Raw genomic sequence first — 16543 nt, 5'->3', positions numbered from 1 at the left:
GGTGATTTAAAAATGCATCCATGTTGCATGTTAAAGTACATTTCAAATAACGAGAAACTCTAACTAGGATAAGAATAAAGTTAGGAAATGAGGATGGAGCCAGGAATGAAGCTGTTCTGAAATGGGGAGAACATGAAGCTCCACTCTCTGGCTTGGGGGACAAGTTTGAATCCAAACTAGAAACAGAGGACAGGAAAAGTGAAATAGAATCAATGGCAGAAGAAAAACACAAGTAGAAATAACATCAGTGATGGCATTGCATCTGTCATCTGGACTGAAGCATTTATTTACTGTGAGAAACCCATTAGGAATCTGTTTTCATCCTTTTATGTAGATGTAGGCATGCATATAGCTGACATCAATACAGATCAAACATAGACAGCGATCTAGTTATAGACACAGACCTAGACTTAGACATAGGTTTAGATAGGGCTTAGAAATGCCTTTATCTCCCACTCTCCTCTCAGCCTCCACCAGTGTGTGAAATTGTCCTATTGGAGTCTCCTTTTGAGTCATCCATGGATGACTACTCATTAGCTAACTCATCTGGCCTCTTTCTTCCTCTAACTTTTTCTTCCCTTTCCTCTGTGCCTCTTCACCTGCCCCAACTTAGTCCTGAGCATCTGTGGCCTCCTGCTCACTGTGCATGCCTGCAGCTCTGACTCGTGTCCCACAAAAGTTCTTGTTCCTCAAATCTGATTCTGGGTCACTCCTGTTTATCTCAAGCATGCCTGTGGCTTTATCTCCCTTTCCTTAATGATGCACCCCAAACCTCTGTCTCCCCCTGAGATGCCTCCTCATTTACCTAACAGGCTGCTGGCTGTCCCCACTGGTGCCTGACCTAGGAACCTGACACATCCCACATTCAGAACCAAGGCTGTGCCCTCCTCCACAGCCCTCCACCTGGGGTCTCACTGCATTGCCATTGTTTCAGGGCTGCTTCCCAAGCCAGAGAAGTAGCAGCCATCCTGGATTGATTCCTTCCTCTCCCCACAGATTCCATCAGTCCACAGTGCTGCTGACTTTGCTTTCTGCACTTTTCTTAGATTTCCCGTTTCTCACCATTACCATCCTGGGAGCCACTTGCAAAGTACTGGCCTGGTCACCATCGCCTCTCACCAGCTTACAGCAAGTGTCCCCTATCCAGCCCACCTTCCTCCAGTCTTGTTCCAGTTCAGTAACTTATTCTAGCTTCTTTAGTAAGTCACGTGCTGGGGCTGACATGCCTCTACATGGCTCCTCCTTCTTGCCTTCCTCTCCTTTGCTAGCATTACTGACGTAGCCTGTATGTCCCTTTGTGCCGGGAAATGTTTAATGTGATTTTCTGCTATTATCCCATTTAATCCTCAACATAGCTCTCTGAGGAAGGTAGCCTAGTCACCCTCTAGGATGGTGAGGGAACCAAGAGTGTGTAGTGCTTTCCCCTTGCACGCATAAACTCACCTGCACATTGTTCTCTGCTGGTGGCATTATTTCCTCCAGCTTTACAGGGCGAATCCCAACCCATCTTTCATCCCTAATTATGGACACCATCTGCTCAATAAAGGCATATGGTGCTCCTCCATCTGCCCAGAGAGTTGCTGAGCCCCTGTACATCAACAGCCTTTAGCTGCCGCTATGCCAAGATTGGGAGGAAGTTCCCTGAGGACAGGGCCATATCTAACCTTTCCTCAGTTACATCTTCCACATTGAGTATAATATGGTCACATAGGTGGCTTATTAAATACTTCCCTAAAACATGAGTAAACATGACATCAAAATGGTATCAGTCACTGCAAGGAAAATATCATTTATGACATTTTGCAAATGTATGAAAATTTAAATGTATTTTTGTTCATGAATAGTCACTATGGTGCATGCAATATATTTAAGCAACAGTAAGTGGCTCAGTGAGTTAATGCAAGTGAGAAATATGTACCTACATGAAACACCCCATATATGAAGTTTTTTGTATTCCTTTTGTCTTTTTATTGACAGAGTTTTGCTCTGTCACTCACTGCAACCTCCGCCTCCTGGGTTCAAGCAGTTCTCCTGCCCCAGCCTCCCTAGTAGCTGGGACTACAGGCATCTCCCATCAGGTCTGGTTAGTTGTTGTTGTTGTTGTTGTTGTTTTTTTTTGTATTTTTAGTAGAGACAGGGCTCTGCCACGTTGACCAAGGTGTTCTTGAACTTCTGACTTCAGGTGATCTGCCTGCGGTAGCCTCCCAAAGTGCTGGGATTATGAGTGTAAGCCACCATGCTCAGTCCTCATATATGAAGCTTTGAGTGCTGTGTATAGGGATTCAGACTTTACAGGCTGCCACTTTCATTATAGATTTATGTTGCACCCTACTCTTAGTCTCTACATTTTAAATTTTACATTCTTAAGGATCACCTTGTCTTACCATCATTCTAGTCAGAGTCAGTTTTTTTTTAAATAAAAACAAACTAACAAATAAAAAACAAACAAATAAAAAAACAGACTAGACGAGTTAAATGATCTACTTTAGCCCAAATACTGGCATGGAAGTAACCAGAAATTTTCTTACTCCTGATACATACATATATATGTCTATTTATGTATGTTTCCTATTATCCATATAAATGCAAAATTTTGATTTTAGACACAAAACAAAGGACTACACGAATGAATATATTTGTATTATTATATAAGCAATATGAACTTGCTGAAGAATATCTAAAATATTGAACAGTTTAGCAAAATAATATTCATAATTCTATTACCTAGCAGTAACTTCTGTAAATATTTTAGGATATATCATGCTTGTTCTTTTATTTTCAATATATTTTCATATTTAACATTTTTGCAACTTGAGTGCAAAATTTTCACTTAATATTATAATTAATATTTCCCAGTTTATTAAATATTATTTTAAACATCTTTTATGTTTATGTACTATTCTTTCACATGTGGTTATTTTCATTAACAAATTATAATTTTAGATGTACATCAGCACTAACATGGGTTATTGTTGCTGTTATATTTAATATAATTTCCTCAGGATCAATTTATAAAACGTAAGCACTATGTCAAATTCCCAAATGTTTTGAGTTTCTTTGTGTGAGCTGATTTCTCAAATGATTGTGCCGGTTTATAAAAGCAGAGTTAAAGAGGATTCATCCCATATCGTAAATAAATAGTGGTTTCGTGATATGTTCTATAAATTTATTTTGGCAAAGCTTAAAGTCGTTTAACCATGGTCATATCCTACGTCCTGGATGTTGTTCTGTTGGGTTTCGTTTAACCAGTCTTAACAAATGATACGAAGTATTTCCTAAAGAACTTATAATCCAGTAAATGACTTTTTGATGGCTCATGGAGGAAATTGGCTTTGAGACCACACTTCTTCCCACTTCTTCAATACAAAAGAAAAACATGTTCTTATTATTACAATTTTGGACACTCAAGCACATTCCATGGTTCTATATTGGTGATGAAAACTGCCTACGAACAACTACCAACCTCTTTTATGCTGCTTATTTTTGGAGATGTCCAAATTTAAGATTAAGGATTCTAGAAATTTGTTTCACACATGCTGTTTCTCTTTCTCTCAAGGTTAGGGTACCCAGTGTCTTCCAAACTAAAGTATTGTAATATTACCCTGCCACCTAGGGGTATTGCCAAAGAAATTTATGCATGCAGATAGAAGTGTAGTGTATCGGTCAAAATGTGAAAATTATGTTACTAAAGTCTGTAAATAACACTCACAATTATGTTTTTGTATTTTGTTTTCTCTTTCATAATAGTCTTTGTTCCTGAAACCAAATGAGAATGGTGTGATGGAAACAAGTAAGAATTCCCCATTTCAGAAACGTGGGATTTTTAAAAGACAAACATGATAAAACTGAGTATTACCTTGCGGTGGCCCACTAGGAGTTCACGGTTTTTCAAGTTCTCGAGGCCCATTGCATATTATTTCTCATTTATGACAGTTTGAAGCGCCCAGGGGACAAATTTCTGTTTAGAACACGGTCACTTGGTCATTGCTTTGGGTGGGCAGTGAGTCTAGATCATAGTATAAATATATGGTCTCATTGATCAAATTATTTATACCATTACACGTGATGACAAATTGTCCCCCACATTGTTGACCTGTGATGTCAGTTTTTAGGTCTAACAACCTTGTCTTGTTCCCTAAAAATAAGATTTTCCTGATGAAATGTACTAAAACGAGGAATCTAGGTATTCAACCCCAGCAGGAATGTCTACATACTTTGTGGATATGGGATTTTGCCTTGAGAGATGTAAGAATGAAGATGAATTTAGAGAGATTGTGAGCACACACATAGAACAGATGCCAGCATTGTTGGAGAAGCACACTTTGCTATCATTTAAAGTTATTGGAGCAAGCAAGCTAAGTTTCATTTTGAAAATGCATCCCCTATGAGCCAGTACAATTTCTCCTTGTCCTGGAATTTGAAGCATTGAAAGAAAGACATGGCAGAGAGGCTCATGCCGTCATCTATCTCTGACATACATGTCGTCTCAATTTTGTGTTGCTGATCCAGGAGAAAACGAAACCCGGCAACCTCACAGGACAAATTAATCAATCTAATACTCAATATTTTGAAAAAAATTAGCATGACTAAGAGAAAGAGAGGGCGTGCTGCATCAGGATTGACCACCCTGATCCCATTCCCACAGTTAGTTGGCCCAGTGAATGTTGAGTTGTTCTCTGGCCTTGAAAAGATGTAATTACTCTCTGTAAGAATATTAACAGAAGACGAATCTTTCCTTTCCAAACATTAGAAAAATCCACCCCACACCTGTTTTCTTATATTTCCTCTTTTCAAGGCAGCGAGAAGAAATTGAAAGATGTAACTAGTCGGGGTTTTGCTTAGCTTGGGGCTTTTCTTCATCCTGACAGGCCTTTGTTCCCTGCACACAGAGTGCTCTAATTACACCCTCTCCAGTCAGGGCTCCAGGTGGAGGGGCGATGCAAATGCCAGGTGCCTTTTCTCTTCTCATTACGATCTGTCTCTTTCTGAGCACATCACTTTCAGGAAGGGTGGGGGCTTTTTCTTTTGAGTTAAAAACACCCTTTCGTCATCTCCATTTTATTCTTACCAATTTTGCTCCAAATCTCATTCTTGTTAAGATGGCTGAACACAATGCCATTTTTGATTGTTTGCTGTATATGCTAATATTTGAATTCGGGACTTTGCGATAAGGGCATTGAGTTGCCTGTGTCACCCCTCATGCTGACTGCAGCTCCATATACAGATCCTGGGAGGCTGTCTGGGAACACGGCTCCCAATATGACCACACTGGGCCAGCATAATGACAGCATTCAAAATGCAATCTAGGCACTCCAGGACTCTCACACTAATATGAAAGAACCTCCAATTAGCTGAGCCCTTCTCCATTTAGACTTTTTATGGGAGTTTGATTTGTGCTTTTTAATTAGCAGGTTATTCTAATAACCTTTTAAAGCAAAGTTATCCAATAACCAGGATAGCTCTTTTAATAAGCCCAGTTGTTGAACTAGTTAGGAAAAAAATATGAAAAGGAGCTGTGTAATATTTTGGTGTAATATAAATCTCTTTACAAGTCCTTTTCAATTTTGCATTTTCTACTCTAAGTTTTGGCAGTGACATTAGTTCAGAGGATTCCTCTTCTTACTTCGAGGAGAGACAAATTTTCAACATCTGATGGAATGACATAAATAGAAATTCTTTGAGTTTTTATTTAATTTCTTATGCAGTTTTAAAATTTAACACAAAAGAATTATTAACGTAAGTTAAATGTTTTGTAATAAAATCTCTACTTGTTAAATAAAAATTTTGAATAGAAAGTTATGACTAATTTTTATAGAGGTACAATATTCAAATTATATAAAATAAATGGAAATTATTAACTTGATATTTTCTCTTTGCATTTATTTAGATAATAGATCATTGACTACAAATTTTATAAACAGCATTTAAAATTAGGGATCTACATATATTTTAATATATATATAGGCATTCAATTGAGTTTTTGAGTAAATATTATGTCATAAATTGTCAATTTTTAAAATTATGCCATCTTATGTATACTATGTATTATTTTAGTGTGCTCAGTTCCCTTAATAATACATTGTATTGAAAATGCTGATTTTAATTAGGTTGCTGTTGACTTTACAATGTTTTCTTCCTTGATTTATGTTTTAACAATTAAATTATTGTTTTCTATTAGGAATCACTTTTATAAAATATCTTTAAATGATGAAATCAAGTAATTGTTATATTATTATAAATATAAATTTTGTGTTATATTACAATTCTCATATGTCATTAAATAAGTGATCATTTCTGAAATCAAGCATTTTCATTAACAGGCAACTATATTCCACAGTGAACTGTCCTAATTAATTAGCCCCGATGTGCTATACTGAGATTACATCATTACAAGTAAAACGTGTGGAGGGAAAAATTAGATCCCACAATTTTTAAAATAACTATTAGTGATTATGTTTCTTATGGTGAGTATAGTATGGGATTACTTTTACAATTGTTAAATTCAATTGATAAAATTGTAGGTTTTATGTAAAATAATTCACCTAAATCAAAGATTTTGAGCTAAGTGGGTGGCAGAATGATAATGTTTCTAGTAGTATGATCTTTTGAACATTTGCTTGTGTTCCAAAATCACACTCAATTTTATAAAATGTATAAAAAATAGAAAATGGTGACTAGGTTCTTATAAATTTAACCTTTCTTAGGAATCACTGGAGACATCTGTGTGTGCTGCAAGGAGTCTGTGGGAGAAGGGGTCACTCTCACCTGAGCGCTGGTTCCCCTGAAACTGTCGGAGCCTGGAGGAGAGAAGTCTAAGCGCAGGAAAGCACATGTGCCCGTGAGAACTTGGAAACTCAGCCCATGTCTGATCAGCCTTCACCTCCAGAAGCTGCTGTGTTGCCTGAATGGTTCGCAATGATTCTGAGGGTTTTTCTAAACAAATACCATTCTTGCTCTCTTTGCTGTAATCTAACATTAGGTGCCTCAGATTTTTCTCTGCCAATATCTGTAAAGGAAAAACAATTGAAGGCATTTTAGCCATTTTTTTTTAAAGTAACGTATTTCTGAAGTCAATGATTTACTTGCTGTGGTTTACAAATCAGATGGACTGCCACTGGGAGAGTTCTACTGTCTTAGTGCACACATTAAAAAAAAGTATTAAAAAAAAAAAAAAGAAAAGAAAACGTGGTGAAGTAGTGCACTTTTGAACCACTTCTATCTTAAAATTTTGTCATTTTTTTTTCCCTGGAAGCCAAATTATTAACAATTTAGAGTAAGAGTTAATGAAAGTAAGCAGCATATTTGTCACTTAATTCTGCCGTTGCAAGCGGTGAATAATTATGCCCACTGTCAGTTACTCCAAAGAAGAAGGAAGAGAAGGAGTAGCGGGGAGAGGAAAAGGAAGAGAAGGAGGAAGAAGAGGAGAAGGAGGAGGAAGAGAACAACAACCCTCACCACTACAGCAAAAGAAACGGAGAAGGAAGGAAAGAAGGAAAAATAGAAGAAAAGTAGAAAGGAGGAGAAGTTTCTTCTACTAAATAAATCAGTGGTCAAGCACGGAAGCTGTTTCAATTTTTAATTATAAAAAAAGTAAAGATGACAGAAGAATTTCTTGTATACTAGATCTCCCTAGGTCGATCAAGATGAGGATTAATTCACTTCTCACAACAAACCTTTACAGTGCGGGGAAACTCAGGCAGAGATATTGAGTAACTTGCTCAGTGTCATGCAGCTTTTATGTTGTGGAACTGGAGGGGGAACCAAACATTCTAGTTCTCATCGCCAAATCTTAACCCCTGGTACCTGAAGGATGTCCTGGCTCTTCAGTGTGGCTGGGAGCAGATCAACTCCCTGTGGTTATACTGAGTGCTCTCACATGTAACGCGGGATTATAATGCCCGGGTTGTTGCAAGAATTAAATTTGTTGCAAGAATTAAATGATGCAATTGTTTAATGTCACATGCTTTCTACTGTTTGTGAGTTGGGGGCAGGGTGTGTGTGTGTGTGTGTGTGTGTGTTGCTCATGTGTCTCTAATCCTAGAATTACCATATTGTCTTCATTGTAGTAGAAGCTCAATAAATAGAAACAATTTAAACACTGTGTTTAAAGTGTTCTCGGAGAATAATTTTAATCATTAAAAAATCTCATTATTATTTTTATTAAAATTGTTATTTGTACATTCATCATACCCTATTTCTGTTATGAGACCACAGGATTATTTAGTTAAGAGATGGTAATTTACCAATTTTTATACTCTCTAGTTCAATGTGTCTTACACAGTGGGCACGAAATAAATATTGGCCACATGCAATTAAGTGGCCTTTTACTGCAGGGCATTGTAATTCTTTGCTCATTTTGGAAGTGTTGAAGTAAAGAGAGGACTTGTTTTGCAGACTTAATATTCATGAGGTATCTGTAACGATGAGGCAAATTTACCCTCAAACTGTCTTTTTCCCAAGTGTCACATACACCGGAGAGGAAACAGCCGAACCAAACCTGGCTTTCTCTGAGGACTCCCTAGTCCGAGGTGACTTGTGAAAACGGGCAGTGCAATGTGAAAGAGAATGTACTTCAGGAAGACAAACACTGAAGGACATTTTATAACCACAGATGCAGATGAGAAATCAGAAACACACACAGATGGAAAACATTGATTAATAACAGTTTCAAGATCAGCGACCGACCTCCTCCTGAAATAGTCGTGCAGAGAGCAGGTGTAAAATGTCTTACTTTCACTCCACATTTTTGTGAGATTAAAATCTTTAATGTTTGCTTTCACCGTGGCTCCTCTTAAGGACATGAACACAAGGAAATAGCATGTTTTGTGATGTCAAAGGCTGCTATTAACTCGATAGAGCCGGTTGCAGACCTTATGAGTCCAGTCTTGTCTCTTGGCAAGCCTTCTACCTCAGCAGGGGAAAATCTGAACTCTTCTCACCTCTCTTTGATTTCCAAGTCAAGCAGGTTTATGGGTATACCCTCTGGCATCAAGCTGAAGTGCAGGGGCCTGTATCTGTAGCGAGGGTTAAAACAAGACAGGTCTTTACATTGATTGGACTGCTGGAATGAGTGTGTGTGCGCCTGTGTATGTGCGTTCCTGTGTGTGACCTCACAAAGCCCTGCTTAGTGTTCCCATGTTAGGACATCCCATGTCCGTCACCCACATAGACCCACATGGAGTAGGCGCACTTCATTATACAAATGATGTTGATGTCAGCAAACTCGAAAGCACAAAGAGAGCAAAAGTGATAGAGGGGCTGAAAGGACTGATTTATGAGAAAGAATGAAAAGAAGCATAGATTCTAGTGAATCACATTTTGTCTGGCTTACATAATGCTTTTGGGGAATTCTAAACAGGAGCTCTGAGAAAAAAATACCTGGAAAACAATAAAAGGGCTGAATCTTAATGAGTAGGAAAACTTAGGGGAACAAGTGAAGAGATGCACAAAAAAGTCGGTTAGATTAAGTGGGGACACCTACGCTTTGATGCTGTGATTTCTGAAGAAACACATGCGTTGCTGGAGGACCTGGTAGACGACTCATAACAGGGTTATTATTTTAGGCGAAAGTGAATGGACCGTATAGATTTACATTGCAAAAGGCCTACTGGAAAATAAATAAATGATGAATGTAAATCCTAGCACATGCTAGAATCTGAATTATCTAAGGAGTTGGAACCTTCACACATTAAATCTGCTAGGGGAGCTCTCAGCAGACAGTGTGCTGGGATCTGAGTGAATCGCTGTGGCCTGCTAGGGGCCATCAGTATCATTTCCCTTTCTATACACTTGGCTCCACACTTGATTATAGAGGATAACTATCTGACAGTCTGACCCCTGGGAATAAAGTAAATATCAACTGGGGCTTGATATTTGCTGACATCGGGAAACAAAGGAAAAACCCATTTACCTATTGACGTGAAATGCCAAGTGAGCACAAGTGCTTCCATTCAATGAAAGTTGACGACGCTTTGCAGTAATTTCTCATAATTTTTCCCTAAAGAGCTTTGCCTTTGCCCTATTTTTCAGACTCCTTCCTGTGAGCTGAGTCAGGTGCAAACTTGTTTTTCCTGGCCAGGTACCCACTGCAACAAATGGTGACATGGCCGGTGACCAATCTCCTAACAACAAACAGGAAAGTATATGTACACTGTGGCTGTAGCCATGCTGGGGAATCGATTTGCAGCTAAATACCTTAGACATGATGATAACTACATTAGATTTTATGTGTTTTAGACTTAAAATGTTTGATTAGCAGTGTGCAAAAGTGTGTGTGGGTCCACTGGGGAGAAGGTCATTACATTATTGCAAAGACAGGAGATTACAGACAAGATTAAAGAGGTTATATTATGAGTCAGAGGCTATAGACTGTAGACTGGTGTAATTTTTGGGAATTTGGGATATTTTGACATATTCATTGTGATTAAATCCACCATGTATTGCAAAGTCTGGAAGTGAGATAAAGGCGAGAATAAGTGTATTTTATGGCTAACATAAAAACCATCACTAAACTTCCTTCCCAGCAGATTTCCAAGGTAATAATTACACTTTTGATTTACAAGAAGTATAATGAATTTGAGATCCTCCAGTTTGTATCAAATGTCCCCTTAATACAATAAACATATATTTCTTAAAATAACCCATTTCACAGCACTCACTTTAAGCAGAAACCACATGCCAATTTCCTATGTTGCAATGTTTTCAGAATCCGGTTTCATAGGACATTTTCTTTCTCATGCTGGGGAGTTCCCCAAGGGAAGACCAGTACCTGGTGAAATGCTCCATCCTTGTTGGAACCGGTTGTAGGATGATTTCCCTGCAATTGACTTACTGGGGCAATGGTGATTTTTAAACATTGTCTTTTCCTAGTTAATCTCATCAAAGTGACGAAACTCTTCGGTCTGACTACATTTACTTCACTATGAGTTCAGCACTATTTCTTCGGAGGTTAGGGGAAACAGAAGCCCCCCTCTCCTGGCCTCTGCTGATATTTTCAGGTTTTCTTCTCTTGCCTGGCTTCTCCCTGCCTCCTACTTAGCCTCTGTCTACCCCTCATTACCCATCCCCTCCGCAGGCTTTCCTCCCCACTCTGTTACCCTCATGATAGGCGGATAAATCACCCTTCAGTGAGGGTGAGGCCAGTCCTAAATTGGTGAATTGGGAAGATTATCCAAATGTTCTTTTTCATTCACAGACTACAAGGAATATCAACTTTAGTTTTTCTGTACCAAACAGAGAAATAATTATGACCCTAAATACAGTGGTAAAAAAAATAATAATTGTGCATATCGAAGAACCACTTTTTCCAAACATGACTCTGAAAAATGGCAAAGTAGTTGAAGCTCATCATTTTTCAGGAGATTCTCACTTCGTTGATAGCAAACCTGAACATTTTAAACCAAGTGGGTGATGAGAGGAAGTGAGGGAATGCTGTATGAATAATCTAATGATGCAGTAAGAGAAGGAATATTTGTTCCTAAGGAAAAGTTAGTCAAAGGGCGCCTTGCCCACAAATTATACATCGGGGAGGCAGTCTTAACTTCCACCCATGCTCACGGGCTCATCTATCAGACACATTTTGACAGACAACACAATTACACAACGTCTCATTATTTACAGCCACATGGCCTCAGCACCAGACAACAAGAGTGAAACTCCCACAAGTTTTTCTTCCGTCTTGCTGAGAAGGAAAATGCCAGCCGCCTCGGCATTTTGTTTCTAACACTTGTTTAATTGCTCAGCGACAGGGCAGAGACTGTAGGGACGCTGCCCAGGAGCTAAACCCCAGCATGACATGCCCGTGAGACCAAGGGTGTCCGCCTTGCACGTACCTTTGGAAACGATGCCACGTGTCTAATGAGTGTGGACACCATGCCGGATCCTATTGCATGTCAGGTTTACACCTGAACTGATACAACTGGGGAAAGCAGGAGTCCTCTAAAACCAGTCGTCCCTACAGAGAGAGCTCCAACTGCCCTGCAAGCTCTGACACAGGCCGAGACCAGAGGCCCTAAACAAAGGCGTGCTCCCTCAGCCTCAGCTGGAGACAAGGTGCCCGGAGCCTCCTCGTCTCCCGGAGAGAGAGGCCTGGAGCAGCAGGTGGCAGCATTGTCACAGCCCTGAGGCCAGCCTGGGCTGCAGGCACACCCTCCGTCCCGCAGGAAGTTTTGCATGTGGAGGGGTACTTCGACCTTTTGTGGATTTATTGTTACCTCCTTGAGGGCTCCATTGTTCGCCTGCCACTAAATCCAGTCGTTAGAGTCGCCCAGCACTTGGGGTCGACTCGTCTGAATGACTTGCCTCGGTCAGTTTTGACTGCAGGACACAACCTGCATTCTTTCTCCTCGGTTCTGCCAGACTGAGGTCTTGGGACCACAGAGAAACCGTGAAGGTCTGTCTCTTGGAGCTTTAAAAAAAAATAACGCCAACAACAACGGCAAAGAGGAGTGGAAGAGAGAGAAGGAAGTGCGGAGAAGAAATAGGGGGAAATCCAATGTAATGTCCTCTTTTCCTCTTTAACGTTGAGAGTAAGATAACTCCAGGTAGGGGGGATACAGATTTTTCTCTCCTTCATCTTCCTTTCTTTAATCGCTTTATTAAGTAGTGATTGAGACGGAAGGCATTTGATTCCTACTTTTCATCTGACTCTGGGTCCGGTTCAGCCCACGGAAGCCGGGACGTGGAAGGGATGGCTGAGTTTCCCTTCACACCATTAAGGAAAAGAATAGCCCTGATCTAGGAAGTTCCAATGATTTCAGGGGAAACGGGGTCTTTTTCCTCTTTCCAGCTTACCAAGCCACAAGCACGAGACAGAAAGAGAACGCATTTTAAATAAAACTGGAGCGTGAGCATGTGCCAGGCTAAACTCACACGTGCAGGGAGGGACTAAGGTGGTCTCTTCGCATGGCGGCAGGCAGTGCGCTGGCTTTACCTGCAAGCATGACCCAATTAGGCTTTGATATTGAATTGCACTGGTGACACAGAATGCAATTTTTTCTGTCTTTTTGTTTTTGCTCCCTGTACTAATGCACACACAGGGCATTTCCAGTCCTGATTAAACATTGTCCTGTCTCTATAACTCCATTATGCACACATTCTATCTGTCTGTCTGTCTCTCTCTCTCTGCAGGTGCACACACACACATACACACACACATACACACATACACACACAGAGACACACATGCTTTCTTGCCCTTTCCATCTGAGTAAATTAGTAGTGATTTCTTATATATGTTTAATAGTTCACAATAAAACCTCCTTCCATTAGAGGTACATCCAGCTGCCACAGTGGAGGCCAAAAACTGACACCACTGAGTTGCAGGGGCAGGTTATGTTTAAAATGATGCCAGATTGAAGGACCAGGATTCATTAAATCTGGCAGAGTTTCTCATTAAACATGTGGATTGACAGTCAGAAGTAACTGTCATTTGTGGCTTTTTTATAGTCCCCCTACTCGACAATATTTTTTTTTTTTGCACTAGTGATATTATATTTAGAATAAAATAGTAAAATTGTGACTATCCGGAGACTGGTAGATGCCTGCTTTGGATAAAAACAGCAGTTTGCTCCTACTGCCTTCCTACTCTCTCTGAGAAGAAGGACTCGAAGAACAGTTAAGCCCAATCAGGAAGCTAGTCACTAATATGCCCACTTTAAGTCAAAATAATAGATAGAATAAACCCCCTGCTACCTGTAATATATTTAGATATTAATTATAAAGAAATTCACAGCAAGGACTTTTCATTCTATTAGCATTTAATTCATGTGTGCATTTCACTTTAACTACAGCCAATAAATCCTTTATGGCAAATTCCTCTTAATATGACTATGGAAGAAGGGTCAAAAAATTAACATCTTTTTATGCTCAAAAAAGTGACTTGATGAAGGAAAAAGACACACTCATTACAAAAATACCATTTTTCCTCAAAGATCTGAGGCCCTTAGGTGACACTGTTTTGCATCTTAACATAAAATATGTAATTCAGAACCTTCTGGTGTTAACAGATAGCGCCAGAGTACTCTGCCCTGGGCAGTTTGCAAAGATGCAAGATAGTCATGCCTTGAGGTATGTAAAGAAAATATTTCTTCCATAAATATGAGATCCTGATTGCCAATGAGGAGATATTCTGGAAAGCACTGTCAATATAAAATGTCATCTATGGGCAAAGATGCTTTCCTGAATTAAAAAAATTATGTATATGCATCTTTGTGTGTATACACATACACACACATACACATATATATTTACATATTCAAAAATGTATGTAAATGATGAAAAAAGCTGTAGGAAATACTCTTTCAAAAATATGTGCAGTCTTCCAAAGAACAACCCGAAGAATCTACTTGTTACTTGGAGATTTTTTACTAAGAAAGGCATCCGTGAATCTCTGCCCTGTTTTGCTTCACCTTTCTATTTATTCACTTCCTTAAATGGATCCTCTAATAAACATTAAGTGTCCTGAGAAGCACACTCCTCTCTGGGCAAAGCTTTCTTCATTTTATACGCCTACTTTGTGGAAGGAACAGTTCAATTGACAAACTGATTTTTCACTCACAGTCTCTTTTCTTCATTCTGTCAGAAGCTTGGATTTCTCTCTTAAGGTAGATTCTCGAAGGCCCCTTGAGCTGTTATGAATGTGAAAGCACTTTCTCTGGGAAGCTTTTTCTCATTCTTTTTTCTCATTCTTTCAATGAGAATTCATTTCAGAGGGCTGCTTTGTAGCCTTTGTGTATAAATATAGATAGACGTAGATAGGGAAGGAGTAGATCCAGATCCAGATATAGATATGCCTGTGCTTAGAGGCTCTGGGTGTCACCTTCCCTCTGATTTGCATGCCTGCCTCTCTTCCCCTAGGGCAGGCAGAGATGTTCTGGTGCTTTTTGTGTATCACTGACTTCCCTTGTCAAGCACTTTAAAAAATAAATGATTAGGAATTTATTTTTAAAAAATCACCTTTGTCCTTGGATCGTAAAGCATTACTTGAACATTCTATCTGAGCATAGCATAAACCGTAGTAACATGTGCAATTTTAAATCAACAGTATCTTCATGATCTTGACATTCGTAATCCTGCAAGTCAAGATCGCAAACAATATCCTCTTCAAGTTACTTAAAAATTTTGAATTCTTACTGAATAAAATAACCCAGAATACCTAAAAATATGTTAGCCAAGTAAACTTTGTGAAAAAAAATTATTTAAAAGAATGTAACCAAATGCCTGAACAATTCTGCAGCTTGATTCAAAAGGATATGGAAAATTCAAGATGCCCACAGAATTTCTCATGGTTTTTTTGTCCATAATGGATGTTTTTTGGGGAATATAGTCCACATGAAAAGCTAAGCCATGAATTAAATATGTTTATTGAACATTGCCATTTTCTTATTTATATGATTCAATAATATATGAGATACATATGTACGATAGTACTGTCATGTTTAATTAGTGGGAAAAACAGATTGTTCATTAAATACAATTGAGAAAACTGGGTAGCCATCTAAAAAAATACAGATTAAATAGCTCAGATTTTGCAATATCAGATACCTGAATAATGCCACAAAATTTGGAAAATAAGCAACATACTTTTAAATAACTTCTGTGTCAAAAAGGCAATCCCAAGGGAAAATGGAAAATCTTTAAAAATAAATTACGTTGAAAGCATGTCATAAAAAATGTATAGGATGTAGATAAAGTAGTACTTTGAGGAAAACTTATAGCATTAAACACTTAAGTCAAAAATAAGAAAGGTCTCAAGTCAGTTGCTAGAACTTTCACCTCAAAAAATTAGACAGAAAAAGAAAATTAAAACTAAATTTTTTCTTTATAAGCGTAAAGAAAAAATAATAAATATAGCAGCAAAAATCAATAGAATTGAAAACAGAAAACAAAGGAGAAAACATTCAATGGAATCAAAGCAGATTACTTTTGAAAGGTCAGCAAAATTCATTAACTTTTAACCAGACTTATCAGGAAAAAAAGATCACATTATTAATATTAGAAGTAAGAGAAGTGACATCACTAGAGATTCTGCAGATATAATATAATAAGATATAAGATAATAAGAAAATGTTTGTAAACATATGCAAAAGAAGTGATGGCCTAAGTTTTGTGAATGATACAAACTGGCAAAGCTCATTCAAGAAGAAATAAACTCCCAGAATAGTATAATTCTATTAAAGAAATTAAACTTATTTTAAAATAGTCCCACAAATAAAACTCTGGACCTACATGTCTTTACTGGCAAATTCTATCAAACATTTCATGAAGACATAATATCAATTCTATAGAACCTCTTCCAGAAAATACAAGATAGTGAAAACTTCTCAAATTATTTTATGAGTCCAATATTGTACTAGTATTAAAACTAAATGAAAGTATTACAAGAAAAGAAAAATATAGACTAACAACCCTCATAAACATGGTCACAAAAAATTTAACATAATAAAAGCAAATAAAATCAAGCAATAAATAAAAATGATAAGTCATAATTGAGTATGAGTCATATTTTCAACATTTGTAAATCAAACAATGTAATTTTCTATGT

Source organism: Theropithecus gelada, chromosome 6 (assembly GCF_003255815.1).
Source record: "Theropithecus gelada isolate Dixy chromosome 6, Tgel_1.0, whole genome shotgun sequence".
Lineage (NCBI taxonomy): Eukaryota > Metazoa > Chordata > Mammalia > Primates > Cercopithecidae > Theropithecus > Theropithecus gelada.
Note: the sequence above shows the minus strand (reverse complement) of the source record.